This window comes from Macrobrachium nipponense, chromosome 20 (assembly GCF_015104395.2).
Source record: "Macrobrachium nipponense isolate FS-2020 chromosome 20, ASM1510439v2, whole genome shotgun sequence".
NCBI lineage: Eukaryota > Metazoa > Arthropoda > Malacostraca > Decapoda > Palaemonidae > Macrobrachium > Macrobrachium nipponense.
The window spans coordinates 64,018,348-64,030,847 of record NC_061089.1 but is presented as its reverse complement, the minus strand read 5'-3'; positions in this window follow the sequence as shown (position 1 = coordinate 64,030,847).

Here is a 12,500-nt window from a genome sequence, read left to right as displayed (position 1 = left end):
GAGGTTCTGATCTTTGTCCTCTCGCTGGTGACAGTCAGGGAGACCTGATACAGCCACCCACCCCTCCAAACCAGTTTGTCCTGCACGGGTGGGAGCGACGTAGGTAGGAGAATGGAAGGATAGGTGTAGGGGAGACATCCATCCTCCTCCTGCAAACCTGTTTGTCCTGCAAGGGTGGGAGCGACGTAGGTAGGAGAATGGAAGGGTCGAGGTGGGGAGGGGGACTCCACCCTCCTTCTACAAACCTGTCTGTCCGGCACGGGTGGGAGCGACGTAGGTAGGGTAATGGAAGGGTAGGTGTAGGGGAGACATCCACCCTCCTGCAAACCTGTTTCTCCTGCACGGGTGAAAGCGACGTAGGTAGGAGAATGGAAGGGTCGAGGTAGGGGAGACATCCCCCTCCTCCTACAAACCTGTTTGTCCGGCACGAGTGGGAGTGATGTAGGTAGGGCAATGGAAGGGTAGGAGTAAGGGAGACAACCACCCTCCTCCTGCAAATCTGTTTGTCTGCCCAGGGTGGGGACGGGGTAAGTTGGGGATCTGGAGGGTAGAGGAGACATTAGCTCCGGGTTCCAGCGCACCGCTCCGACAAGCTTGTCTTGAATAATCAAATTAACGTGATAGTGTGTAATTCTGTCAATCTGTCTATCCGTCTATCTTTATAAGTCTGCCTTTCTATCATCCATCCTTTCTCTTTGGTTCATGATTTCTGATCAATGGACAGTTTCCTCAACTTTCGTGGGATATTAATATTATTCCGGAAAAAGTCCGGAGAGTTCTGTCGATTGGTTTCCTGAAGGAAAAGGAAAAATGACTTTCTTTCATTCAGACAAAGAGATGACAATTTTCTCGAAGAATCGGAAGTCTGAGGCAGGGTGGGTTATGCCCCGCTGACAATAATAATGCAGATTATTATTATTATTATTATTATTATTATTATTATATTATTATTATTATTATTATATTATTAAGATAGATAAGAACGAGAAGAATAAGAAGAAGAACAAAAACAAGAACTCAATTGTTTATTATTACCATTAAAGCGTTTTCATTAATTCAGTGATTATCATTATTCTTATCATTCACTGATGAGTATTAACACTACTATTACTAAGATAGCATCAATAGTAATTAGAATACAAGCAAAAACTTAAAATAATAATGCAGATTATTATCATTATTATTATTATTATTATTATTATATTATATTAATTATTAAGATAGAATCAGTGGTAATTTATAACACTAGAAAAATAGAAATAACAACAGAAATAATTATAATTATGATGATAATAAGAACAAGAAGAACTCATTTGTTTATTATTACCATTCAAGCGTAATCATTAATTCATTGATTATCATGATTATTATCATTCACTGATGAGAATTACTATTACTATTACTAAGATAGCATCAATAGTAATTAGAATACACGCAAAAAAACAAAATATAATAACATTAATGATAAAGATTTCATTTTCAGTTCCTTTTAATTAGAGGGTGATTGTAGTTAATCTGTAACTAAAACAGACATTTTACAACACAAGTCGCTACGGAAAGTACAGCAATAATCATAAAAAAGATGATGTACTCAATCGGCTTTCATTCCAAGCTAGACCTAACGGCTCTCTCCCCAAAGCAACACGATTTCTGAAAGTTTTAGAAAGCACACTATTAAAATAGAAAAAGACTTTCTAAAACCGAGGAAAAGAAAGCGAGTCGCTTTCGCTACGGCAAGAACCAAGCTATTGTAAAAGAATCTTCTTTTGTGTAGCTAAAGTCCCGTGCAAATAGATTATCTTTTTTTTTTAGGATTAGTAGTTTAAATTCGTTGGCTTTGGGCGTGTACGCGAGTTCGTTTTAATGATGGTTTTGTCTAATTAGATAGTCTAATATTTCTATTTCTCAACTACATTAATAAAAAAAAATTTCTCCACGAGAGAAGCGATGCCATTACTGGAAACGGGCTCACTTCTTGCGGCCCGGCCCGGCCCTAACGCTATTCAAATGCTAATATCTCCAAAACTAATGAAGATAAAAGGAAAATTCTTTCGGAAGCTAAAACCTTAGGTATTTAAATTTTATCCCATATAAGATTTATTCTCGAAATAACATAAATTCACATTTAAATTATGTTCTGCTTATTGTACCATAGTTTCTCAAAATAGATGATTTCAGCACCAAATTCGATAGTTTTCTCGAATACTTGACTTAGTTAAACTGTCTTCTCACCTCCGCTATAAAGAATCATTTCGTATTGTATCGTTTGTCATATTATTAGCAGTTTGATGTTGGAAGACTGTTTAGAAGGCAATTAACGATAACGTTTATGTAGTAGAGTTCCGAGACACCTACGTAGTTAACTCTTTGAAGCTTCGCGACTTCTCGCCTTTAGGGGGCTCTGCCGATGTTAAGCATTCTGAAATTTCTCAGTTTCCTTCAAGCGCCTCAGTGGCGTGGTTGGTATGGTCTTGGGCATTCCACTGAGGGGTTAGAGATATGTATTTCTGGTGATAGAAGTTCACTCTCAACGTGGTTCGGAAGTCACGTAAAGCCGTTAGTCCCGTTGCTGAATAACCACTGTTTCCATGCAACGTAAAAACGCAATACAAAAAACAAACAAACTCAATTTTCTTCACATTTACAATCTTCACTATCAATACTAAATTGTCTGTTTGTGATGCAGATCAAATACCATCATTCCATTAGCGCTATAAAGAAAAAAAGGATGAAATATTTTGAAATAGAAGGAGAGGAGGATAACTGACGGGAAGCCACAAGAATGAAATGGAGCAGGCGGATATTTTAAGTTTCCAGGAGTCAAAAACCAGTAATAACACATTGCAAGTTTAAGAAGAATTGGGTTATGTATTTCGGTATGAGGTGTGAAATTTAGTACATAAAGAGGTAATTAAACACTGATACGAAAATTAAGGTCTAAGTTAAATTTGTTTCCATAATCTTGAATACAAATATTGCCGGGATTTTACAAGAAACTCTTTTATATTTATTTTCCAATATATATATATATATATATATATATATATATATATATATATATATATATATATATATATATATATATATATATATATATCATTCGAGCGAATTTGATAATTATTCACATATATACATATATATATATATATATATATATATATATATATATATATATGTGAAATTGTGTGTGGTGTGTGTGTGTATATATAATATATATATATATATATATATATATATGATATATATATATATATATATATAAAACAGAAAAATCCTGTGAATTTTGAGAAGATAACAAAAATATACTGGAGAAGAGCGAAAAAAAAAATACACGCATCACCAAGATAATAAAAATGAAAAAAGGCAAACTTAATCTCTTAGTAAGCTGAATCTGAAAGACGCGAAGTAAATTGACGGAATGAGATGGAAAAAGATTTTGAGAAAACAAGGTCACACGTGAAAGACATCAGTCCTTCTCGAAAAGACCAAATGGAAGTAGTAAAATCATAGGAATTTAAAGAATCGATGGAGTATGTACACATATACCCTTATATACCTGCACACACACATATATATACACATATGCATATATATGTGTGTGTGTCCACACACGCCCACGCATATACATACATGCATACATACATACATATATATATATATATATATATATATATATATATATATATATATATACATATACAAAGAAAACGAGAAATCACCAGGCAATAAATTCTCCACCAAACGAAGATAGTACCAACAAAACGCCCGAAATTTTACAACAGATGCCCATCCACCGAGCAAAGTCTCTGCGGAATGGCAGGATGAAATAAAATAGAAGCCTAAACAAAGAGAATTTCGAAAACAATGGAAATGGTTCCTTTTATCTTTATTTTTTTATTGAAGCGAACCTTGCGTGCTACTGATCCAGTACTGTGAATCCAAAGTATAAAATCCTTTTTATTCGGAGTTTTAAATGCTGTCGAATGAATATCTATGCTGAATTTACCTGATTCAGTACTGCCTTGCTTAAGATTCACTTTTCTATCTAGTTTTACTCATTTTTTAGCTTGCTATCTTGGGCGGAAATGGCTTGTTTTATGAATTTCTATAAATCAAAGTTTGGTTCTAGAAATGCTTTCATCACTTATACTCTCCTTCGTAAGGGATTTGAGTCTCCAGTAGATGTCCAGCGCAGAAATCGCTTATTTTCGCTCTCTTAATCATTTTAATCAATTGCTGTAAAACCTATACTTTCTCTAGCGCAAGATATTTGTGCTAATGTTTCACACAAAGGTGTGAATTTTTATAAAAACACAAATTTGATTTTTCTCGAATGTTGGGCCACATATGTAGGTTTAGTTAGTATCAAAATGCTCACGCTATAAGTCTGAATATCTCGATTTGCTTATTTCCATTTTCCTCTCAAGTGTGAAGGAGGAATATCAGAGTTTTTCTCTTCAAGTGAATGAATAATTTCTCTCTATTGTCAAAAAAAAATCGTAAGAAGATTCAACTATGTTCATTGCTCATTTATATCACTGCATTTACTTTTCATTTGACCTGCAATTACTTTTCATTTGACTGATTTCGGGGCAATGAAATCCGAAGAATTAGCTCTCATTAATTATACCATAAAAAATATCAAAACGACATGCCTAAAATGTTTTTCTATATATTCTCCCAAAATGACGTTTGAAATCAAAATGAAACTTTAATCCTTCGAATATTTTCCAAATATACGATTTCGTTGATAAATCTATTTTTCAATTTTTTTTTTTTTTTGTATTGGTCATGGAGTTAAGAAATTCTCTGCTGAAATATGAGGTTCATAATAGTATTTTTTTTCTAACTCTTTAAGCTACCTTTTAAATTTTTGCGGACAAACTTTCCACGAAGTGTTGGTAAAAATATAGTCTCTCATGTTCGTGGGCATTGTGATTTTAACTTAGCATCAAAGTTAAAATAACTATAACTGTGCTACGAAATAGACTGATAAGTTTCCAGACAACACAATTTCCCTTGAAAGTATTGATCGATTGATGACTGCGTATGATTCGTGGAAATTCTTTATGTACCTATATAAGCCAACACATTCAAACATTATAATGTTATTAATCATTATAATCTTATTACAATGAAGAATGAAGCATTCAACTTAAAAAATTTTAATACACTTCTCATTTCATGATATAATAAACGTTATTGAAATATAATTTTTTTTTAAAATAGGTTTAATTTAATGTTTATTGTTTCAACAAAGCAATCATTTTCTTTCTGAGTATATGTATATATAAGGAAATCAATCAGTCTCTCAGTAAGCAAATTAATCAAAATATATATATATATATATATATAGTATATATATATATATATATATAGTATATATATATATATATACCTAGAGGAGGAACAAAACTAAATATGGTAACGTGACTTACTGGAAATCTTTAATTAACTCACAAGACAATTGCAAAAATTAATTTGGGGACTGAATTAAACTCTGAACTACAAAAATAACTTTATTTCTCTAAATGAAAAGCAAAATTCTTAATTATCGCCAGTCAGCTAAAAAGATAATCAAAATGAAAGACCGAAATCGTTAATTAAAACTCGATACAGAAAAACGGACTGTCTAGAACAGGATCCTAGGATAACTGAACCATTCCCACAAGTGAAACAAAAAATAAAAGACACTTCTCGCCATACTCTGACATTAATTCCACAAAAATTGAATAGACATGCTGTAGATCAATTAGTCTCTTCAAACACGTTAAACACCATTGTGAATAATCAATACTAGGTAATCATTCGGCTCACAGAGGCCGACAGAGCGACAGTTCAAAAGAGTTCCTGTCAGAAAGAAACATAATTCTTATTATCACACTTGTCAAAATAATAACAAAATAATAATAAATCTCATAAAGAGGACAGTGATACATTTCATCAACAAGTGCACGAAAACATATGATAATAATTGCTCACGAATCTCTCATGAGAAAGAAAGAGGTTTTCTGCCACTTCACACGTCATTACAAATAGTTCGAGATGCTGAAAAGGAATTCATTAATGAAAGTTCCCACAACTCTCACCTCTGATGTCCATGATAATAGCTTCGTGTGGTTGTCATCTTCAAGGAAAAGCTGGGCGAATAATTCCCAATTTTTACGAGCATGCTCGTAAAACCACTCCTTATCGAATACGTCATAGAATTGTAACGAGCTCGTTGTGCAAAACCAATTGTGTAATAACACATCATTCATTTCATACAATTCCCTGATTTGACACATAATAGAGTTTTCTAATTTTATACATTTCCTTCCTTATTAGGAAGGTAATCTATTTTAAATAATACTTATCTCTCAATGGTTACGCCCACAGAACAAACCCACACACGAACACAAAGTTCGAGGAATTTTTCATGCAAACTCACGTTTTGTCAATGTGACCTCTGAGACAGTAGGTTCTTTTTAACAAAGAACATTGACTTTTATTTCCACAAGAGCTAATGCTGATCTATCCTTTCAAAGAAAGTCATTGTTTACCAAAAACATATAATTTAAATATATAACATATACATAACTAAATTGTTAATAATGCACACACGCCTATGAATGTGTATATATATATATATATATATATATATATTATATATATATATATATATATATATATATATATATATAGAATATATATGATATATATATATATATATAGATATAGATATGTATATATATATATATATATATATATATATATATATATATATTAATGTATACATACATATCTCCAACCTCATTCAAATATACATTTAACAAAATTCTAAAACCTCAACAGTGCCACCCCGAGTCCCATGAGGATTGATGTTTTGGATATGCATAAAAGATATAGAGACTGGAATTTAATTATAAACTCCGGGTTTACTGTATAAGAAGATGCAGAGCCATATATAAGGCCTCAACGAAAAGCCACTTCCATTGTTTTTTAAAAGGCTCTTTGCTTGAAGGCTTCTGTTTGAATGTCATTCAGGGAATCCGGAAAGACCATTGTGGTGCTTTGCTTGCTGCCTTGCTTGCTGAATATGCATTGGTTGGAAAATGTCGCTGGCTTGCGCGGAAATTATATCATGTCATTTAGTCATAGTTTGTCCTAATTTTTTTTTTTTATATAGTCAGTACTTCCTTGTTCGTGATTTTTATTTTCTTGTGTGCTTGTAATCGCAACTTACTATAGTAGATTCACATCAGCCTTGCATTTGCTGTTTAGCCCCGTCCCTTACGTCGCTCCTCATTGGCTGTTGATAAGCCAATGACAGGGCTGAAAACTCTCAGTCTCTCGAGAGAGTTCACATAGGCAGGATGTATGTTCCACCTCTCCTGAGGGATACTTTTGAAAGACGTATCCCTCAGGAGAAGTGGAACATACATCCTGCTCATGTGAACTCGAGAGAGAGACTGAGAGTTTCCAGCTCTGTGATTGGCTTATCAACAGCCATCAGGACCGTCGTAAGGGACGGGCCTATGCATCAAATGCACGGTTGATTTGAATCTATTATAGCAACAAAATGCTAATGGTTGACTCATATACTGAGTGAATTTATTTGTTGAGGGGTGGACATTTGTATTTCTTTCAGATATACTTGCTATGCTCGTTTTTTCATGTGTCTGCCTGCTGTTTTTCCATTTGTATTCTGTCCTTCTCTCCGTACCTACGTTCTAGAACATTTATTTATCTTCAATTAGCTCCCTGCGACACTCAATCGAACTCGTTCCTTAATCTCCGAATTGGTGTTTTTCTTTGCCTAAAATCTTCTGTTATTTTACTTCATTTCCTGCAGCGTCAGTGGAGTGGAATCTGTTAACCCAGAATGGTTTTGAAAGAGATTATCTTTGAATCTTCTCTTTTTTTTTCTTGCCAGAGACAGTGTCCTGTTTCTACCATCATTCAATCCATAAACGTAGACGTCATTCATTTCTATATATGTTCTCTAGTATGTATACATTCATTTTTACTATGTACAATAATTTACACAGACATTCTCGTTTGTATCTCCGTTTTAACTCCTATGCATTCACATTTACAAATTCGCTCCTGATATCTGTCATAACTCCACACCTGTAACGTTCGCCCTCAGCTCTCTGTTCATGAGAATATTTTCAAACTTTCAGAAGGTTCGGCAGTTCATTTCCACTTGCAAACAATTTATCATCGGCAAATACTAGTTAAGCCACTCTCCATTACGACTTTTGATCTTATACAGCGAGCTTACAACGATATCTCTTATTGATTTCCCCAGTTATCTAATCACTCACTATATATATATATATATATATATATATATATATATATATATATATATATATACGTGAGTGGAACTAATAAACATAAGCCACTAATTGTCCCACACTGGCCCTTCATTTGAGAGAACTGTGTTCGATTCATGTGTGAGTTAGAAATGTGTATATATATATATATATATATATATATATGATATATAGATATATATATATTATATATATATATATATATATATATATAATATATATATATATATATATATTATATATATATATAGATATATATATATATATATATATATATATATTATATATATATATAGATATTATAGTATATATATATATATATACACACATTTCATATTGATCTCAAAGCCTTTAATCAATGGACTTTCAAAGTATTTTCTTTGCTGCTTTATGTAACTTCTCATAATATAGGAAAAATGAAATAGTTGTAACTTTCATTAACGTGGTCATGTACATGTAAGAACAGAATATGGATCAATAAAAGTAGGAAAAATAGAAGAATCATGTTCATTATGTTAGGATACAAAATTTTTCATTTTTCCTTATTCCTTTTATTATGAAATGTCAGGGAAAATAAACACTGGGAACTCCGGTAGGCTCAACATTCAGAATGGAATTTATTTTGTGAACTTGTGAATAGGGAAGTGGTCACGGCCTTTTCCTACGAAACGGTTTTTGGACTTTCGCCAGTCTGTGAAACATTAAACGAGCACAGAAAGAGAGAGAGAGAGAGAGAGAGAGAGAGAGAGAGAGAGAGAGAGAGAGAGAGGGAGAGAGAGAGGTGAGGGTAAGCATAGAGGGACAACTGACATAGTATCGCTTTTGGAGATTTATTCTCAGTCAGGTTTGATATATTATTATTAATTGCTCCCTGAATCAATCTTACGATGCAAGATGAAATAATACCCAACACTATCAAATGACTCGTTTTAGGCTTTTTTCAATTATTAAATCGCGGTATTCTCTTGAACATTATCTTCTTATATAGATAATAACTGTAAAGTAACGACTCGTCCGTTCTGGAACGACAGTTTATTTTAAAAGACTTTCTTACTTAAAGCACGGATTGCTTCTCTTCATTGCCTCATTGATTAGATAGAACAAGGAACTTTTGATAAATCTTTATTGGTAAAAATCACTCAAAACGGAATTTACGTTATAAACTTATTAGTGGCTTATTCTTAAAATCAATCAACAGGGAAAACGAGCCAAAACAGCTTTATATTACCGTTGGCGAGACAGTCCCGATGCCTACACCAGGCCTCTTATTTCGTTTTGTAGTTTAAGGTATATTTTCATCGTTTAAGACAAAATGGTGGATTATTTCACTGAAGCAGGCTTTAACTGATGTAAGTCGAGAATTGAATTGAATATAGAATTTAGGCCAAAGGCCGAGCACTTGGACCTGTGAGGTCATTCAGCGCTTGAATGGAAATCAACAGCAAAAGGTTGAAAGATGCAACAGGACAACTTTGCAGTTTCACTGTGAATCAATTGTTAGGAGAGAGTGGAAAGTTAGATGGAAGAGATAGAATATGAAAGGAGGTGCAATAAAAGGAACGAAAGGAATGGCAGCTAGTGGCACGTCGCAAAGAACCTTAAGTAATTCCTACAGTGCACCGCATGAGGTGCACTGACGGCACTAACACCCAACAGAGGATGTAAGTCGTGGCAAGCTCTAGACCAGTGGTTCCTAACCAGGGGTCCAGGGAAGAATTTAAAGGGGTCCATAGAGATTCTACTTATTTTAAAATTTATTACACTGGAATTAGGAGACATGCGGCTCAGAATAAAATTCATACTATTGTACACAATCCTTAAAACCGAATGCTTAAATGCTAGAATTGCTCTACATCAGCTAACTGTATCAGGGGTGTCAAACTCACGGCCCACGTGACAAACTTGGCCCTTGAGATGGTCATGAGTGGTCCGCGAGATGACAGGAAGATTTATTGCCTCCTGAAATGACGAGTGTCATGAATATACGTGGTATATGAATAAGAAGGAGAAAATCAATAAATAACCTTTATTTTATTATGGCAATAGTAAGTGCAATAATTATTTCATATTGCTATTTATAGTTCCTTGCTCTTTTATACATCCGTCAGGTGGTTGTCTGCAGGAAGATTTTTGTCCCGCTTCTTCTCTCTTCACCAGGAAGTTGAAATGTTTCTTGATGTACAGAAAAAATGTGACCTGTTGGAGATATTGAAATCAGAACACTTTGAGCTCCGCCTTGCTTATCTTGTGGACATATTTGAAATCTTCAACCAGCTGAACTTGAGACTCCAAGGAAAGGATTCAAACTTGATCAGCCACTGTGACTCAATACAGCTTTTTTGGCCAATTTGGAGCTGTATAAGAAGAGAGTGAGTGTATGAAAATTTATGATGTTTCCATCATTGAATGAAGTTCTTGCTGATGGTCAGCTTTCAAGCATCTTGTCCGTCCAAGGAAATCATGGATCACTTGTCTCGGATAGATGATGAATTTCGCCGTTACTCTCCTGACTTAAACCCTCAGCATGAAGGATTAGCAAAAAAATCCGTTCTTATGTCAGGTTGATGATGTGTTAGAAGGCGCACAAGAAGAGTTCATTGAGCTTATCCACGATTCAACAGTCAAGAATGTGTTCCAGTCAAACTCCTTGTTTAGCTTCTGGTGTTCAATGATGGAATCATATCCAAAAATATGTGATTTGGCAGGTTGAGTTCTTTTGCCCTTTGCTTCACCTACCTGTGCGAAAGTGGGTTTTCTTCATTACTTGCAATAAAAACAAAATCAAGGAACAAACTGGCTGCCACCACTGAGCCAAAGATTCGTGAGCTGGTTGCTCAAAAACAACCACAAAATTCCCATTGAGAAATGTAAAGTGACATACTTTTTTGCAACCAATGAAAAGTTATCATTCACTGCTGTTTTTGTGATTTTTTTGTTTTATTCATACATTTATTCATGCATGTGTTTTATTCATACAGGTTTTGTGATTATTTTTATTCATACATGTGCTTGCAAACTCAAGAATAGGGCAAGTATTATAAAGATAGTTTTCGCGTACAATACCTACAACTATAACAACATTAACATAACATTTTTCCTATGTATTTTACTTAAATAAAAAAAGTGCCGAACGGAATGTTTTCTGATTTCATATAAATAGGCCTACAGCTTAATCAGCATAATATATTCATTTTTTGCAGAAAACTCTTTTATTAATTTGGTGGCTCAACCTATTTCGTAGTGGGGGTCCACAGGTGAAAAAGTGACTGGAAACGGCGGAACGGGACAAAAAAGGTTGGGAACCATTGCTTGAGTCGTGTAACTGTGTAGAATTTTAACAGCTACAAGGCTTACTTTACATAGCAAAGTTGAGAAAGTGCTGAAGATATTAAGACGGTTTGATTTCCTGTGGAAAATAGGTACAACGATTATTTCATTTGTTAACGTAAAGTATCCAATCTTGGACATGCTTTAAAATAGTTAATTCATCACCGTAAATGCCCCAGAGAGTAAACAATTCCATAGGTATGTTCACCGTGTCACACAGTGCCTGTTCTTCCCAATCGTAATTTTCATTTAGTGGTACTGAGGACCCATTAAATCTCGCCTAACCAATGAAAATGATCTAGCCAAAAAACTATTCTATGGCTCCGAGATGTGGAGACTTAAAGATGACTAGCATTGCTGCCATATTTTCTTAAAACCCGTTCAAATTTTTTAGGAAAAAGTGTAATACTTTGGCAGATTTTTTTTCTTTTTTTTACTGTTGATGACATGTCTTCGTGTATATGGAGAATTATGTGAAGTGACCGCAGGAAACAGTAATTGTCTGTCACATCCCTCCAGTAAAAAAAAATAAATAAATAAATAAATAAACATTTGGAGCTTGCTGTGCATTTTTGCATTTTTCATTTTACTCAATACAAAATTTAATTAAAGGTAAGTATATATGTTAACATATATGCATGCATACGCATGCACATAACTTAAAAATACAGTCACTTGTAAGTAAACGGAAACTGCCGGACTGCACTCTCGAATATGTCCAGTCTTACGATTAACCTTAACCTCCAGGGTAACGCTGAAAGTGTACCTTTTAGTTTTCTGTAGAAGAAAACTATTAAGATGGCTTTGTCAGTGCGTCCGTCCGCACTTACACTGTCCGCATTTGCTGTCCAC